Source organism: Strongylocentrotus purpuratus, unplaced genomic scaffold (genome assembly GCF_000002235.5).
Source record: "Strongylocentrotus purpuratus isolate Spur 01 unplaced genomic scaffold, Spur_5.0 spur5_scaffold_10, whole genome shotgun sequence".
Lineage (NCBI taxonomy): Eukaryota > Metazoa > Echinodermata > Echinoidea > Camarodonta > Strongylocentrotidae > Strongylocentrotus > Strongylocentrotus purpuratus.
Window position 1 is genome coordinate 28,138,818 of NW_022145595.1, and position 19,247 is coordinate 28,158,064.

Genomic DNA, 19,247 nt, shown 5'->3' on the forward strand with positions numbered 1-19,247 from the left:
GTGTATCCATTTTGTTATGACCCACGGGCCACCTCATAGCTCATTAATAGCCATTAAGCTTTATTCCTGTTGATTTTTTGAATAAAGCTACCATGAATCCAAGGGATGGTTTCGTTACCTTCCTATACATGAATTCTTTATTTTTGTACACTTTTTTTCTTCAAAGTTTTGGTTGATTATTACCTTTCATTTTTATGATACACAATATTTTTAATAATATTCTGGATATGAAATAACGTTCCTATATGCGGTTTCAAAGAACTTTCAACATCCTTAACCGAGTTGAGCTCCACCAACGGTAGGCCTACCGCTTAGTGCATTCGAGGGATTCAAGGGATAAATCTTACCAGGTGCTTATTCACCCACCAAGTGACAAAATTTCGATTACTAGTAATGTCATGACAAAAGCCATAAGTGTCGCCGCAGGGATTCGAACCCCGTGTGGTCCACGGTCCAGAGAACTACCCAGTAGACCACAATACTTCTACACGTGGCATCCGTGTGATAATATTGTTATATTTGAAAACATAACTCTTTGCAAGGGATTTAAGTAGTATGACGGTTTCTTGTAGGTGATGAAGTTTGCGGTATGAATTGTTTGGCATCGGGAGAAGATGGACCCTTTCTCAATGACAGACCAGGAAACTTCCATGATGGTACGCTGTGTTGGCATGAACCAGTGACTGACGCCACCAAATCATTCGAATTTACCAAGTCATTGTGTCTTAATGGAAGATGTCAACAGGTATCAATATATTTTTAATGAATTGAAAGAAAGCCTTAAAAATCACGATAAACGTATATCGAATTTGTTTAAAATGTGAGCAATGAATTTCATGACTTTCTTTGAACCGCATTGTCAGTGGATAGAAAGATTTACTTCGCTACCTTTATAACCAAACCTGGAGTATCAGCAGCATTATTTGTGCGTGTTGGCGGGTGTGTGGTCGTTTGTGTGCGGGTGTGGGTGGGGTTGAGTGCGTCCTAGTGTATTTGCGTAGGTGGGTATGTGGGTGAGTGTTTGTGCGTACGTGCGTGTGTTGACGGGTGTGTGCGTGATGCGTGCGTGCGCGCGCGTGTGTACGTGTGTGAGAGGTTTTATGTTTGTGGAATGAGGGGGAGGGGGAGGAAGAGAAAAGGGTAGAGATTTGTTGATGGTGGAATCTGGAATGGCACACACATGGATATGATGATTTCATGGAGGCGATGGGATATATACAATCATCCTGAAGCAAGACAAATCAAAAATCATTTTTAAAGAATAGTCAGGTGTATCATTTTTTAATCGTTTATTTATTTATTTATTTATTCGGTTTAAAAACATCAACACGTAAAGTTCAGGAACTCATAATGGTTGATTTACAATCGTCAGACGCAAGCCGAATATTCAAAAGACACCATATTTTTCACGGTTTAGTTTTAAAGTATTTGTCACTTTATCAGTATTCAGAACAATAAGTCCCAGAAATTCATGCCGGATACAATACCCAAAGAGCTCACGCAATCAGTTATCATATCTTGAAAATAAACAATAACTTATTTTCTCAATATATAAGAATATTAGAATACGGGTGTTCCTTTTGGTAGAGGAAGAATACACCATTTTCTTATCATAAATCTCATTTATCCGTAGAATTTTGGATGCGATGGAATTCTAAATTCAGGTCTTGCTTACGATCGCTGCCATGTTTGTAATGGAGACGGATCGTCATGTGCTTGTTCGACTCAGACACTGACTTCTGCTTCAGGAACTGGAGGTAGGACATGGGCTGATCAATGCCGCACTCTCTGTCCCTCTCTGTCTCTTTCTCTCTCTCTTTCTCTCTCTTTATCTCTCTCTTCCTCTCTCTCTCTCTCTCTCTCTCTCTCACTTTCTTTTTCCCCTTTTACTTCTCCCCTCTCTGACGAGAGTTTTCTCATTTTTTACGTCTACTGATATGAAATAATTGTACTTTGATATTACACATCATTTTCAATAATTTCCTTTAAAGTTGAATGAAAACAGTAATATATTTTATGATCCCTAATTACAGAGTCTGTGATTGCCATAGTTCCGATTGGATCGACCAGTGTTACAGCTGATAGTTATGGAAGCAACCATTATTTAGGTATGTATACAGAAAGTGGAGGCATGATGGCTTAGTGGATGAGTAAGAAGGTTAAAGATTCGAAACCTATACGTAAAACTATCCGATAAGACTTAAAGTCGTAGCTCACCTTGGTTGTTGGATTAAAAGTTTTCTTTTAGCAGCCACTTTTCAGGTTGTCCGCCCGTCTGTCTCGTCTGTCGTTACAGCGATAAACCGAGAACAACTAAACGGACTTTAACCAAACTTGGATCAGTTAGCTATGAACATGCTAGGATGAACTAACTGTTTGGGTTTTGAATGTAAGAAGCCAAATATCAAATGTCACGGGACCATGAAGTGCCCAAAAGGACCAGACATTATTTCGTTTTCAACGATACCATGAGAAGCAAAAAGATCAATTCAAACAAAACCTGCATGGATGAAGTGTGTATTTAAGCATGCAAAAGATCAAGTGATTAGATTTTGGGTGGAATAGGTCAAAGTTCAAGTATTATATATCACAGGGTTATCAAAGTATTATTGATCACAGAGATGGTATTATCATTGTGACTGACTTTATTCAACAACAAAATTAAAGAATATTTACCAAACTAGACTCAAGTATGAATGAGTATGGAAATATCAAATGAAAATAGTTTTGGTTCTTCAGGTAAGAGATTAAAGGTCACTTGATCATTACATATAGGCAGGTGCATAGAGACGCAGTCGCATTCATCATGTTGAAGAAATAAACTGTAAGCCATATTGATACTGTGTGCAATGTCAAGGTGATTTTATTAATCCTTAAAATGTTCATGAGCTTTGCCTTGACCTTTGTTATCATCTTTCTGATGGTTTCACCAGTTCTATAAAACTCACCTAAAAGTGGCTGATAAAAAACATAGACTTTTAAAAGGAGGCAATTTTTTCGTAGGCACATTTAGAAGATAATATTTTAGATTTTATCTTTCCAATATTTGAAAAAAATATTGGAAAGATCAAATAGTTTAGGATAACTTCAATTTCATTTAATCGAAGTCTGAACTCTTAAGACTCCTAAGGACCAAACAAAAGAAAAAGAAAAGAAGACAGAACAAAAAGGAAGGAAGGAGAGTTAATAGCATGTGATTGTATGTTCGTCAACCTTAAAGGTAATACAAAGTTTTGGTATGGGGTCATGAATTTGGTTCAAATGAAAATATTTGAAGCATATGTGATCCTACAATATTCATTGATTGTTGTTGCGGTTGAAATCGAGTCTAAAGTTATAAAATTATAAATAATAAACTCTTTATGATGTATAGCTCCCTCTCAAGGTCAAGATCTTAATTAAGCTACAAAACAATGTTTCTTGACTAAAATCAACCGATTAGCTATTCCCGTTTGAAAATTATATATCACAACTACATATTCTGAAATTTTCATGGACGCAGCTACCATTGTACGGCCGTAGGCGCTATTTGAAATTTATCAAAATTTACCGGGAGCACCGGTAAATTTTTATATTCAATTTTTCTCGAAAGCAGTAGTGTTTTAGGGGCTTAATTTTCGAGTGGTTATAATACATCCACAGGGGCATCTAAATATATCAAAATTGTAAAGAATCACTATCCATCCAATTTTCAAAATTTCCCAAAACTTTGTATTACCTTTAATTAATTTTATATCCACATTAAGTTCTGATATCGTCTTTTATCTACAGGACTTAGAGTAAATGGTATATTCATCTTTGGCGTGAACACAGATGGAAATTCTCTTACAGTAGGTGGTGACTACGAAATTGAAAACATGGTCGTTAATTACGATCGCATATTCAATGAAGAGACGCATATACGATCGCTCTCTGAACCTTCTACGGAAATACTTGACATCTTACTTTGGACGGGATCAACAACTGGATTAAATGTCACAGTCAGATATTGTACACCAGGTAAGACTCAATCTCTTAAAGTGACTCGGTAACATTGTTGAAGGTTGATGAAAAAATGACGTAATTTTTGTATGAAATGTTACTTATTATATTCCTTCTGCTGTACTAACCCTCTAACATGCGAAAAATCCCGAAAAATTCATAAACCACAAAGATATTTACGGGTTTCTTCGAAGGTGTCACTTAGTCTAGTTCTGGACCCTTTTATTGATTTTTGTTATTCGCCGACTATAAGCGTTAAGCCGAGTGATAGCGCGATCTTTAGTGACTGCGCGATCCCCACTAAAACAGTTTTTCCATGAAAATAAGACATAAGACAGGCTCTTAAAAATCCGTCAACACGTAAATGTCTGGAATGGTATTTAGAGCCAATTCATCGCTTTGTGAAGATATGAACTCTCCTAAAATGTAATTGAATTGTATTAATATAGTTGGGAGAAATGAGGAATCAATCAGATCAGTTTTTCCCAAACTTTCAGATTACCTTTATGTGTACATCTAGCATTGAAGTCACTACCTTCAAGCACCATTTAAACAATGTTGCAAAGTCCCTTCAAGATCATTCCGTCAATAGACGTTTTTTTCAATTCATTTGTACTAAACTTTCAACTCAGACTTAAAGTTCAATATAAACTGTAAAAACAGGTAACGTATAAGTGAAGTTTCTTCAATATATTTTGTATATCAAGCTTTCAACGAAGAGTTAAAATTATATTTAAAATACGTGTATTTCCGGCTTATTCTATCTTCTTCTCTTTTTTCTTTAGAGACTGACCCTTGTGATGCACAACCATGTCAGAATGGAGGAACCTGCACTTTTGTTGATAGTACTCGAACTTGTGCATGTCCTAGCACCCACCAGGGAGAAAACTGTGAAACAGGTAACTTATATGTCAACGTTTTTCCCATTCATGTTGTATCAAGCTTTCAACAAATAGATAAATTCAAATTAAAATACGTGTATATATGACTTATTCTCTCTACTTTTCATCTCTTTTTTTCTTCAGAGATTGACCTTTGTGTAGAAACACCATGTCAGAATGGAGGAACCTGCACTTTTGTTGATAGTACTCGAACTTGTGGATGTCCTAGCACCCACCAGGGAGAAAACTGTGAAACAGGTAACTTATATGTAAACGTTTTTCTCATTCATGTTGTATCAAGCTTTCAACAAATAGTTAAATTCAAATTAAAATACGTGTATATGCGACTTATTCTCTCTACTTTTCATCTCTTTTTTTCTTCAGAGATTGACCTTTGTGTAGAAACACCATGTCAGAATGGAGGAACCTGCACTTTTGTTGATAGTACTCGAACTTGTGGATGTCCTAGCACCCACCAGGGAGTAAACTGTGAAACAGGTAACTTATATGTAAACGTTTTTCTCATTCATGTTGTATCAAGCTTTCAACAAATAGTTAAATTCAAATTAAAATACGTGTATATGCGACTTATTCTCTCTACTTTTCATCTCTTTTTTTCTTCAGAGATTGACCTTTGTGTAGAAACACCATGTCAGAATGGAGGAACCTGCACTTTTGTTGATAGTTCTCGAACTTGTGCATGTCCTAGCACCCACCAGGGAGTAAACTGTGAAACAGGTAACTTATATTTCAACGTTTTTCCAATTCATTTTGTATCAAGCTTTCAAAAGAAAGTTAAATTCGTTTTAAAACACGTGTATATGCGACTCATTCTATTTACTTTTCATCTCTTTTTTTCTTCAGAGATTGACCTTTGTGTAGAAACACCATGTCAGAATGGAGGAACCTGCACTTTTGTTGATAGTACTCGAACTTGTGGATGTCCTAGCACCCACCAGGGAGTAAACTGTGAAACAGGTAACTTATATGTAAACGTTTTTCCCATTCATGTTGTATCAAGCTTTCAACAAATAGTTAAATTCAAATTAAAATACGTGTATATGCGACTTATTCTCTCTACTCTTCATCTCTTTTTTTCTTCAGAGATTGACCTTTGTGTAGAAACACCATGTCAGAATGGAGGAACCTGCACTTTTGTTGATAGTACTCGAACTTGTGCATGCCCTAGCACCCACCAGGGAGTAAACTGTGAAACAGGTAACTTATATTTCAACGTTTTTCCAATTCATTTTGTATCAAGCTTTCAAAAGAAAGTTAAATTCGTTTTAAAACACGTGTATATGCGACTCATTCTATTTACTTTTCATCTCTTTTTTTTCTTCAGAGATTGACCTTTGTGTAGAAACACCATGTCAGAATGGAGGAACCTGCACTTTTGTTGATAGTACTCGAACTTGTGCATGTCCTAGCACCCACCAGGGAGTAAACTGTGAAACAGGTAACTTATATGTAAACGTTTTTCTAATTCATTTTGTATCAAACTTTCAACAAATAGTTAAATTCAAATTAAAATACGTGTATATATGACTTATTCTCTCTACTTTTCATCTCTTTTTTTCTTCAGAGATTGACCTTTGTGTAGAAACACCATGTCAGAATGGAGGAACCTGCACTTTTGTTGATAGTACTCGAACTTGTGCATGTCCTAGCACCCACCAGGGAGTAAACTGTGAAACAGGTAACTTATATGTAAACGTTTTTCTAATTCATTTTGTATCAAACTTTCAACAAATAGTTAAATTCAAATTAAAATACGTGTATATATGACTTATTCTCTCTACTTTTCATCTCTTTTTTTCTTCAGAGATTGACCTTTGTGTAGAAACACCATGTCAGAATGGAGGAACATGCACTTTTGTTGATAGTACTCGAACTTGTGGATGTCCTAGCACCCACCAGGGAGAAAACTGTGAAACAGGTAACTTATATGTAAACGTTTTTCCCATTCATGTTGTATCAAGCTTTCAACAAATAGTTAAATTCAAATTAAAATACGTGTATATGCGACTTATTCTCTCTACTTTTCATCTCTTTTTTTCTTCAGAGATTGACCTTTGTGTAGAAACACCATGTCAGAATGGAGGAACCTGCACTTTTGTTGATAGTACTCGAAGTTGTGGATGTCCTAGCACCCACCAGGGAGTAAACTGTGAAACAGGTAACTTATATGTAAACGTTTTTCTAATTCATGTTGTATCAAACTTTCAACAAAAACTTAAAATTCGATTTAAAATACGTGTATTTGCGTCTCATTCTATCTACTTTTCATCTCTTTTTTTTCTTCAGAGATTGACCTTTGTGTAGAAACACCATGTCAGAATGGAGGAACCTGCACTTTTGTTGATAGTACTCGAACTTGTGCATGTCCTAGCACCCATCAGGGAGTAAACTGTGAAACAGGTAACTTATATTTCAACGTTTTTCCATTTCATTTTGTATCAAGCTTTCAAAAGAAAGTTAAATTCGTTTTAAAACACGTGTATTTGCGTCTCATTCTATCTACTTTTCATCACTTTTTTTCTTCAGAGATTGACCTTTGTGTAGAAACACCATGTCAGAATGGAGGAACCTGCACTTTTGTTGATAGTACTCGAACTTGTGCATGTCCTAGCACCCACCAGGGAGTAAACTGTGAAACAGGTAACTTATATGTAAACGTTTTTCCAATTCATTTTGTATCAAGCTTTCAACAAAAACTTAAAATTCGATTTAAAATACGTGTATTTGCGTCTCATTCTATCTACTTTTCATCTCTTTTTTTCTTCAGAGATTGACCTTTGTGTAGAAACACCATGTCAGAATGGAGGAACCTGCACTTTTGTTGATAGTACTCGAACTTGTGCATGTCCTAGCACCCACCAGGGAGTAAACTGTGAAACAGGTAACTTATATGTAAACGTTTTTCCCATTCATGTTGTATCAAGCTTTCAACAAATAGTTAAATTCAAATTAAAATACGTGTATATGCGACTTATTCTCTCTACTTTTCAGTCATCTCTTTTTTTCTTCAGAGATTGACCTTTGTGTAGAAACACCATGTCAGAATGGAGGAACCTGCAGTTTTGTTGATAGTACTCGAACTTGTGGATGTCCTAGCACCCACCAGGGAGAAAACTGTGAAACAGGTAACTTATATGTAAACGTTTTTCTAATTCATGTTGTATCAAACTTTCAACAAAAACTTAAAATTCGATTTAAAATACGTGTATTTGCGTCTCATTCTATCTACTTTTCATCTCTTTTTTTTCTTCAGAGATTGACCTTTGTGTAGAAACACCATGTCAGAATGGAGGAACCTGCACTTTTGTTGATAGTTCTCGAACTTGTGCATGTCCTAGCACCCACCAGGGAGTAAACTGTGAAACAGGTAACTTATATTTCAACGTTTTTCCAATTCATTTTGTATCAAGCTTTCAAAAGAAAGTTAAATTCGTTTTAAAACACGTGTATATGCGACTCATTCTATTTACTTTTCATCTCTTTTTTTCTTCAGAGATTGACCTTTGTGTAGAAACACCATGTCAGAATGGAGGAACCTGCACTTTTGTTGATAGTACTCGAACTTGTGGATGTCCTAGCACCCACCAGGGAGTAAACTGTGAAACAGGTAACTTATATGTAAACGTTTTTCTAATTCATTTTGTATCAAACTTTCAACAAAAACTTAAAATTCGATTTAAAATACGTGTATTTGCGTCTCATTCTATCTACTTTTCATCTCTTTTTTTCTTCAGAGATTGACCTTTGTGTAGAAACACCATGTCAGAATGGAGGAACCTGCACTTTTGTTGATAGTACTCGAACTTGTGCATGTCCTAGCACCCATCAGGGAGTAAACTGTGAAACAGGTAACTTATATTTCAACGTTTTTCCAATTCATTTTGTATCAAGCTTTCAAAAGAAAGTTAAATTCGTTTTAAAACACGTGTATATGCGACTCATTCTATTTACTTTTCATCTCTTTTTTTTCTTCAGAGATTGACCTTTGTGTAGAAACACCATGTCAGAATGGAGGAACCTGCACTTTTGTTGATAGTACTCGAACTTGTGCATGTCCTAGCACCCACCAGGGAGTAAACTGTGAAACAGGTAACTTATATGTAAACGTTTTTCTAATTCATTTTGTATCAAACTTTCAACAAATAGTTAAATTCAAATTAAAATACGTGTATATATGACTTATTCTCTCTACTTTTCATCTCTTTTTTTCTTCAGAGATTGACCTTTGTGTAGAAACACCATGTCAGAATGGAGGAACATGCACTTTTGTTGATAGTACTCGAACTTGTGGATGTCCTAGCACCCACCAGGGAGAAAACTGTGAAACAGGTAACTTATATGTAAACGTTTTTCCCATTCATGTTGTATCAAGCTTTCAACAAATAGTTAAATTCAAATTAAAATACGTGTATATGCGACTTATTCTCTCTACTTTTCATCTCTTTTTTTCTTCAGAGATTGACCTTTGTGTAGAAACACCATGTCAGAATGGAGGAACCTGCACTTTTGTTGATAGTACTCGAAGTTGTGGATGTCCTAGCACCCACCAGGGAGTAAACTGTGAAACAGGTAACTTATATGTAAACGTTTTTCTAATTCATGTTGTATCAAACTTTCAACAAAAACTTAAAATTCGATTTAAAATACGTGTATTTGCGTCTCATTCTATCTACTTTTCATCTCTTTTTTTTCTTCAGAGATTGACCTTTGTGTAGAAACACCATGTCAGAATGGAGGAACCTGCACTTTTGTTGATAGTACTCGAACTTGTGCATGTCCTAGCACCCATCAGGGAGTAAACTGTGAAACAGGTAACTTATATTTCAACGTTTTTCCAATTCATTTTGTATCAAGCTTTCAAAAGAAAGTTAAATTCGTTTTAAAACACGTGTATTTGCGTCTCATTCTATCTACTTTTCATCACTTTTTTTCTTCAGAGATTGACCTTTGTGTAGAAACACCATGTCAGAATGGAGGAACCTGCACTTTTGTTGATAGTACTCGAACTTGTGCATGTCCTAGCACCCACCAGGGAGTAAACTGTGAAACAGGTAACTTATATGTAAACGTTTTTCCAATTCATTTTGTATCAAGCTTTCAACAAAAACTTAAAATTCGATTTAAAATACGTGTATTTGCGTCTCATTCTATCTACTTTTCATCTCTTTTTTTCTTCAGAGATTGACCTTTGTGTAGAAACACCATGTCAGAATGGAGGAACCTGCACTTTTGTTGATAGTACTCGAACTTGTGCATGTCCTAGCACCCACCAGGGAGTAAACTGTGAAACAGGTAACTTATATGTAAACGTTTTTCCCATTCATGTTGTATCAAGCTTTCAACAAATAGTTAAATTCAAATTAAAATACGTGTATATGCGACTTATTCTCTCTACTTTTCATCTCTTTTTTTCTTCAGAGATTGACCTTTGTGTAGAAACACCATGTCAGAATGGAGGAACCTGCACTTTTGTTGATAGTACTCGAACTTGTGGATGTCCTAGCACCCACCAGGGAGAAAACTGTGAAACAGGTAACTTATATGTAAACGTTTTTCTAATTCATGTTGTATCAAACTTTCAACAAAAACTTAAAATTCGATTTAAAATACGTGTATTTGCGTCTCATTCTATCTACTTTTCATCTCTTTTTTTTCTTCAGAGATTGACCTTTGTGTAGAAACACCATGTCAGAATGGAGGAACCTGCACTTTTGTTGATAGTTCTCGAACTTGTGCATGTCCTAGCACCCACCAGGGAGTAAACTGTGAAACAGGTAACTTATATTTCAACGTTTTTCCAATTCATTTTGTATCAAGCTTTCAAAAGAAAGTTAAATTCGTTTTAAAACACGTGTATATGCGACGCATTCTATTTACTTTTCATCTCTTTTTTTTCTTCAGAGATTGACCTTTGTGTAGAAACACCATGTCAGAATGGAGGAACCTGCACTTTTGTTGATAGTACTCGAACTTGTGCATGTCCTAGCACCCACCAGGGAGTAAACTGTGAAACAGGTAACTTATATGTAAACGTTTTTCTAATTCATTTTGTATCAAACTTTCAACAAATAGTTAAATTCAAATTAAAATACGTGTATATATGACTTATTCTCTCTACTTTTCATTTCTTTTTTTCTTCAGAGATTGACCTTTGTGTAGAAACACCATGTCAGAATGGAGGAACCTGCACTTTTGTTGATAGTACTCGAACTTGTGGATGTCCTAGCACCCACCAGGGAGAAAACTGTGAAACAGGTAACTTATATGTAAACGTTTTTCCCATTCATGTTGTATCAAGCTTTCAACAAATAGTTAAATTCAAATTAAAATACGTGTATATATGACTTATTCTCTCTACTTTTCATCTCTTTTTTTTCTTCAGAGATTGACCTTTGTGTAGAAACACCATGTCAGAATGGAGGAACCTGCACTTTTGTTGATAGTACTCGAACTTGTGGATGTCCTAGCACCCACCAGGGAGTAAACTGTGAAACAGGTAACTTATATGTAAACGTTTTTCTAATTCATTTTGTATCAAACTTTCAACAAAAACTTAAAATTCGATTTAAAATACGTGTATTTGCGGCTCATTCTATCTACTTTTCATCACTTTTTTTCTTCAGAGATTGACCTTTGTGATGTAACACCATGTCAGAATGGAGGAACCTGCACTTTTGTTGATAGTACTCGAACTTGTGCATGTCCTAGCACCCACCAGGGAGAAAACTGTAAAACAAGTAACTTATATGTAAACGTTTTTCCAATTCATTTTGTATCAAGCTTTCAACAAATAGTTAAATTCAAATTAAAATACGTGTATATATGACTTATTCTCTCTACTTTTCATCTCTTTTTTTCTTCAGAGATTGACCTTTGTGTAGAAACACCATGTCAGAATGGAGGAACCTGCACTTTTGTTGATAGTACTCGAACTTGTGGATGTCCTAGCACCCACCAGGGAGAAAACTGTGAAACAGGTAACTTATATGTAAACGTTTTTCTAATTCATGTTGTATCAAACTTTCAACAAAAACTTAAAATTCGATTTAAAATACGTGTATTTGCGTCTCATTCTATCTACTTTTCATCTCTTTTTTTTCTTCAGAGATTGACCTTTGTGTAGAAACACCATGTCAGAATGGAGGAACCTGCACTTTTGTTGATAGTTCTCGAACTTGTGCATGTCCTAGCACCCACCAGGGAGTGAACTGTGAAACAGGTAACTTATATTTCAACGTTTTTCCAATTCATTTTGTATCAAGCTTTCAAAAGAAAGTTAAATTCGTTTTAAAACACGTGTATATGCGACTCATTCTATTTACTTTTCATCTCTTTTTTTTCTTCAGAGATTGACCTTTGTGTAGAAACACCATGTCAGAATGGAGGAACCTGCACTTTTGTTGATAGTTCTCGAACTTGTGCATGTCCTAGCACCCACCAGGGAGTAAACTGTGAAACAGGTAACTTATATTTCAACGTTTTTCCAATTCATTTTGTATCAAGCTTTCAAAAGAAAGTTAAATTCGTTTTAAAACACGTGTATATGCGACTCATTCTATCTACTTTTCATCTCTTTTTTTCTTCAGAGATTGACCTTTGTGTAGAAACACCATGTCAGAATGGAGGAACCTGCACTTTTGTTGATAGTACTCGAACTTGTGGATGTCCTAGCACCCACCAGGGAGTAAACTGTGAAACAGGTAACTTATATGTAAACGTTTTTCTAATTCATTTTGTATCAAACTTTCAACAAATAGTTAAATTCAAATTAAAATACGTGTATATATGACTTATTCTCTCTACTTTTCATCTCTTTTTTTTCTTCAGAGATTGACCTTTGTGTAGAAACACCATGTCAGAATGGAGGAACCTGCACTTTTGTTGATAGTACTCGAACTTGTGGATGTCCTAGCACCCACCAGGGAGTAAACTGTGAAACAGGTAACTTATATGTAAACGTTTTTCTAATTCATTTTGTATCAAACTTTCAACAAAAACTTAAAATTCGATTTAAAATACGTGTATTTGCGGCTCATTCTATCTACTTTTCATCACTTTTTTTCTTCAGAGATTGACCTTTGTGATGTAACACCATGTCAGAATGGAGGAACCTGCACTTTTGTTGATAGTACTCGAACTTGTGCATGTCCTAGCACCCACCAGGGAGAAAACTGTAAAACAAGTAACTTATATGTAAACGTTTTTCCAATTCATTTTGTATCAAGCTTTCAACAAATAGTTAAATTCAAATTAAAATACGTGTATATATGACTTATTCTCTCTACTTTTCATCTCTTTTTTTCTTCAGAGATTGACCTTTGTGTAGAAACACCATGTCAGAATGGAGGAACCTGCACTTTTGTTGATAGTACTCGAACTTGTGGATGTCCTAGCACCCACCAGGGAGTAAACTGTGAAACAGGTAACTTATATGTAAACGTTTTTCCCATTCATGTTGTATCAAGCTTTCAACAAATAGTTAAATTCAAATTAAAATACGTGTATATGCGACTTATTCTCTCTACTCTTCATCTCTTTTTTTCTTCAGAGATTGACCTTTGTGTAGAAACACCATGTCAGAATGGAGGAACCTGCACTTTTTTTGATAGTTCTCGAACTTGTGCATGTCCTAGCACCCACCAGGGAGTGAACTGTGAAACAGGTAACTTATATTTCAACGTTTTTCCAATTCATTTTGTATCAAGCTTTCAAAAGAAAGTTAAATTCGTTTTAAAACACGTGTATATGCGTCTCATTCTATTTACTTTTCATCTCTTTTTTTTCTTCAGAGATTGACCTTTGTGTAGAAACACCATGTCAGAATGGAGGAACCTGCACTTTTGTTGATAGTTCTCGAACTTGTGCATGTCCTAGCACCCACCAGGGAGTAAACTGTGAAACAGGTAACTTATATGTAAACGTTTTTCTAATTCATGTTGTATCAAACTTTCAACAAAAACTTAAAATTCGATTTAAAATACGTGTATTTGCGTCTCATTATATGTACTTTTCATCTCTTTTTTTTCTTCAGAGATTGACCTTTGTGTAGAAACACCATGTCAGAATGGAGGAACCTGCACTTTTGTTGATAGTACTCGAACTTGTGCATGCCCTAGCACCCACCAGGGAGTAAACTGTGAAACAGGTAACTTATATTTCAACGTTTTTCCAATTCATTTTGTATCAAGCTTTCAAAAGAAAGTTAAATTCGTTTTAAAACACGTGTATATGCGACTCATTCTATTTACTTTTCATCTCTTTTTTTTCTTCAGAGATTGACCTTTGTGTAGAAACACCATGTCAGAATGGAGGAACCTGCACTTTTGTTGATAGTACTCGAACTTGTGCATGTCCTAGCACCCACCAGGGAGTAAACTGTGAAACAGGTAACTTATATGTAAACGTTTTTCTAATTCATTTTGTATCAAACTTTCAACAAATAGTTAAATTCAAATTAAAATACGTGTATATATGACTTATTCTCTCTACTTTTCATCTCTTTTTTTCTTCAGAGATTGACCTTTGTGTAGAAACACCATGTCAGAATGGAGGAACATGCACTTTTGTTGATAGTACTCGAACTTGTGGATGTCCTAGCACCCACCAGGGAGAAAACTGTGAAACAGGTAACTTATATGTAAACGTTTTTCCCATTCATGTTGTATCAAGCTTTCAACAAATAGTTAAATTCAAATTAAAATACGTGTATATGCGACTTATTCTCTCTACTTTTCATCTCTTTTTTTCTTCAGAGATTGACCTTTGTGTAGAAACACCATGTCAGAATGGAGGAACCTGCACTTTTGTTGATAGTACTCGAAGTTGTGGATGTCCTAGCACCCACCAGGGAGTAAACTGTGAAACAGGTAACTTATATGTAAACGTTTTTCTAATTCATGTTGTATCAAACTTTCAACAAAAACTTAAAATTCGATTTAAAATACGTGTATTTGCGTCTCATTCTATCTACTTTTCATCTCTTTTTTTTCTTCAGAGATTGACCTTTGTGTAGAAACACCATGTCAGAATGGAGGAACCTGCACTTTTGTTGATAGTACTCGAACTTGTGCATGTCCTAGCACCCATCAGGGAGTAAACTGTGAAACAGGTAACTTATATTTCAACGTTTTTCCAATTCATTTTGTATCAAGCTTTCAAAAGAAAGTTAAATTCGTTTTAAAACACGTGTATTTGCGTCTCATTCTATCTACTTTTCATCACTTTTTTTCTTCAGAGATTGACCTTTGTGTAGAAACACCATGTCAGAATGGAGGAACCTGCACTTTTGTTGATAGTACTCGAACTTGTGCATGTCCTAGCACCCACCAGGGAGTAAACTGTGAAACAGGTAACTTATATGTAAACGTTTTTCCAATTCATTTTGTATCAAGCTTTCAACAAAAACTTAAAATTCGATTTAAAATACGTGTATTTGCGTCTCATTCTATCTACTTTTCATCTCTTTTTTTCTTCAGAGATTGACCTTTGTGTAGAAACACCATGTCAGAATGGAGGAACCTGCACTTTTGTTGATAGTACTCGAACTTGTGCATGTCCTAGCACCCACCAGGGAGTAAACTGTGAAACAGGTAACTTATATGTAAACGTTTTTCCCATTCATGTTGTATCAAGCTTTCAACAAATAGTTAAATTCAAATTAAAATACGTGTATATGCGACTTATTCTCTCTACTTTTCATCTCTTTTTTTCTTCAGAGATTGACCTTTGTGTAGAAACACCATGTCAGAATGGAGGAACCTGCACTTTTGTTGATAGTACTCGAACTTGTGGATGTCCTAGCACCCACCAGGGAGAAAACTGTGAAACAGGTAACTTATATGTAAACGTTTTTCTAATTCATGTTGTATCAAACTTTCAACAAAAACTTAAAATTCGATTTAAAATACGTGTATTTGCGTCTCATTCTATCTACTTTTCATCTCTTTTTTTTCTTCAGAGATTGACCTTTGTGTAGAAACACCATGTCAGAATGGAGGAACCTGCACTTTTGTTGATAGTTCTCGAACTTGTGCATGTCCTAGCACCCACCAGGGAGTAAACTGTGAAACAGGTAACTTATATTTCAACGTTTTTCCAATTCATTTTGTATCAAGCTTTCAAAAGAAAGTTAAATTCGTTTTAAAACACGTGTATATGCGACGCATTCTATTTACTTTTCATCTCTTTTTTTTCTTCAGAGATTGACCTTTGTGTAGAAACACCATGTCAGAATGGAGGAACCTGCACTTTTGTTGATAGTACTCGAACTTGTGCATGTCCTAGCACCCACCAGGGAGTAAACTGTGAAACAGGTAACTTATATGTAAACGTTTTTCTAATTCATTTTGTATCAAACTTTCAACAAATAGTTAAATTCAAATTAAAATACGTGTATATATGACTTATTCTCTCTACTTTTCATTTCTTTTTTTCTTCAGAGATTGACCTTTGTGTAGAAACACCATGTCAGAATGGAGGAACCTGCACTTTTGTTGATAGTACTCGAACTTGTGGATGTCCTAGCACCCACCAGGGAGAAAACTGTGAAACAGGTAACTTATATGTAAACGTTTTTCCCATTCATGTTGTATCAAGCTTTCAACAAATAGTTAAATTCAAATTAAAATACGTGTATATATGACTTATTCTCTCTACTTTTCATCTCTTTTTTTTCTTCAGAGATTGACCTTTGTGTAGAAACACCATGTCAGAATGGAGGAACCTGCACTTTTGTTGATAGTACTCGAACTTGTGGATGTCCTAGCACCCACCAGGGAGTAAACTGTGAAACAGGTAACTTATATGTAAACGTTTTTCTAATTCATTTTGTATCAAACTTTCAACAAAAACTTAAAATTCGATTTAAAATACGTGTATTTGCGGCTCATTCTATCTACTTTTCATCACTTTTTTTCTTCAGAGATTGACCTTTGTGATGTAACACCATGTCAGAATGGAGGAACCTGCACTTTTGTTGATAGTACTCGAACTTGTGCATGTCCTAGCACCCACCAGGGAGAAAACTGTAAAACAAGTAACTTATATGTAAACGTTTTTCCAATTCATTTTGTATCAAGCTTTCAACAAATAGTTAAATTCAAATTAAAATACGTGTATATATGACTTATTCTCTCTACTTTTCATCTCTTTTTTTCTTCAGAGATTGACCTTTGTGTAGAAACACCATGTCAGAATGGAGGAACCTGCACTTTTGTTGATAGTACTCGAACTTGTGGATGTCCTAGCACCCACCAGGGAGAAAACTGTGAAACAGGTAACTTATATGTAAACGTTTTTCTAATTCATGTTGTATCAAACTTTCAACAAAAACTTAAAATTCGATTTAAAATACGTGTATTTGCGTCTCATTCTATCTACTTTTCATCTCTTTTTTTTCTTCAGAGATTGACCTTTGTGTAGAAACACCATGTCAGAATGGAGGAACCTGCACTTTTGTTGATAGTACTCGAACTTGTGCATGTCCTAGCACCCACCAGGGAGTAAACTGTGAAACAGGTAACTTATATGTAAACGTTTTTCCAATTCATTTTGTATCAAGCTTTCAACAAAAACTTAAAATTCGATTTAAAATACGTGTATTTGCGTCTCATTCTATCTACTTTTCATCTCTTTTTTTCTTCAGAGATTGACCTTTGTGTAGAAACACCATGTCAGAATGGAGGAACCTGCACTTTTGTTGATAGTACTCGAACTTGTGCATGTCCTAGCACCCACCAGGGAGTAAACTGTGAAACAGGTAACTTATATGTAAACGTTTTTCCCATTCATGTTGTATCAAGCTTTCAACAAATAGTTAAATTCAAATTAAAATACGTGTATATGCGACTTATTCTCTCTACTTTTCATCTCTTTTTTTCTTCAGAGATTGACCTTTGTGTAGAAACACCATGTCAGAATGGAGGAACCTGCACTTTTGTTGATAGTACTCGAACTTGTGGATGTCCTAGCACCCACCAGGGAGAAAACTGTGAAACAGGTAACTTATATGTAAACGTTTTTCTAATTCATGTTGTATCAAACTTTCAACAAAAACTTAAAATTCGATTTAAAATACGTGTATTTGCGTCTCATTCTATCTACTTTTCATCTCTTTTTTTTCTTCAGAGATTGACCTTTGTGTAGAAACACCATGTCAGAATGGAGGAACCTGCACTTTTGTTGATAGTTCTCGAACTTGTGCATGTCCTAGCACCCACCAGGGAGTAAACTGTGAAACAGGTAACTTATATTTCAACGTTTTTCCAATTCATTTTGTATCAAGCTTTCAAAAGAAAGTTAAATTCGTTTTAAAACACGTGTATATGCGACGCATTCTATTTACTTTTCATCTCTTTTTTTTCTTCAGAGATTGACCTTTGTGTAGAAACACCATGTCAGAATGGAGGAACCTGCACTTTTGTTGATAGTACTCGAACTTGTGCATGTCCTAGCACCCACCAGGGAGTAAACTGTGAAACAGGTAACTTATATGTAAACGTTTTTCTAATTCATTTTGTATCAAACTTTCAACAAATAGTTAAATTCAAATTAAAATACGTGTATATATGACTTATTCTCTCTACTTTTCATTTCTTTTTTTCTTCAGAGATTGACCTTTGTGTAGAAACACCATGTCAGAATGGAGGAACCTGCACTTTTGTTGATAGTACTCGAACTTGTGGATGTCCTAGCACCCACCAGGGAGAAAACTGTGAAACAGGTAACTTATATGTAAACGTTTTTCCCATTCATGTTGTATCAAGCTTTCAACAAATAGTTAAATTCAAATTAAAATACGTGTATATATGACTTATTCTCTCTACTTTTCATCTCTTTTTTTTCTTCAGAGATTGACCTTTGTGTAGAAACACCATGTCAGAATGGAGGAACCTGCACTTTTGTTGATAGTACTCGAACTTGTGGATGTCCTAGCACCCACCAGGGAGTAAACTGTGAAACAGGTAACTTATATGTAAACGTTTTTCTAATTCATTTTGTATCAAACTTTCAACAAAAACTTAAAATTCGATTTAAAATACGTGTATTTGCGGCTCATTCTATCTACTTTTCATCACTTTTTTTCTTCAGAGATTGACCTTTGTGATGTAACACCATGTCAGAATGGAGGAACCTGCACTTTTGTTGATAGTACTCGAACTTGTGCATGTCCTAGCACCCACCAGGGAGAAAACTGTAAAACAAGTAACTTATATGTAAACGTTTTTCCAATTCATTTTGTATCAAGCTTTCAACAAATAGTTAAATTCAAATTAAAATACGTGTATATATGACTTATTCTCTCTACTTTTCATCTCTTTTTTTCTTCAGAGATTGACCTTTGTGTAGAAACACCATGTCAGAATG

The 19,247-nt window shown here is 35.2% G+C and overlaps 5 long non-coding RNA genes across 5 annotated transcripts; all 5 read left to right on the forward strand.

The window, feature by feature from the left end:
• Nucleotides 1–6,841: 6,841 nt before the first annotated feature.
• LOC115921872 lies at nt 6,842–7,456 on the forward strand. The gene is made up of 3 exons (XR_004063136.1): nt 6,842–7,041; nt 7,170–7,283; nt 7,410–7,456. It is a non-coding gene; the product is annotated as an uncharacterized LOC115921872 (long non-coding RNA).
• Nucleotides 7,457–9,252: 1,796 nt separating this feature from the next.
• On the forward strand, nt 9,253–9,867 carry LOC115921781. Its single transcript, XR_004063108.1, has 3 exons — nt 9,253–9,452; nt 9,581–9,694; nt 9,821–9,867. It is a non-coding gene; the product is annotated as an uncharacterized LOC115921781 (long non-coding RNA).
• A 2,124-nt stretch (nt 9,868–11,991) lies between these two features.
• Nucleotides 11,992–12,516, forward strand: LOC115921782. The gene is made up of 3 exons (XR_004063109.1): nt 11,992–12,102; nt 12,230–12,343; nt 12,470–12,516. It is a non-coding gene; the product is annotated as an uncharacterized LOC115921782 (long non-coding RNA).
• Nucleotides 12,517–13,675: 1,159 nt separating this feature from the next.
• On the forward strand, nt 13,676–14,202 carry LOC115921783. The gene is made up of 3 exons (XR_004063110.1): nt 13,676–13,786; nt 13,915–14,028; nt 14,156–14,202. It is a non-coding gene; the product is annotated as an uncharacterized LOC115921783 (long non-coding RNA).
• Nucleotides 14,203–14,233: 31 nt separating this feature from the next.
• Nucleotides 14,234–15,164, forward strand: LOC115921784. Its single transcript, XR_004063111.1, has 4 exons — nt 14,234–14,269; nt 14,636–14,749; nt 14,878–14,991; nt 15,118–15,164. It is a non-coding gene; the product is annotated as an uncharacterized LOC115921784 (long non-coding RNA).
• Nucleotides 15,165–19,247: the final 4,083 nt, after the last annotated feature.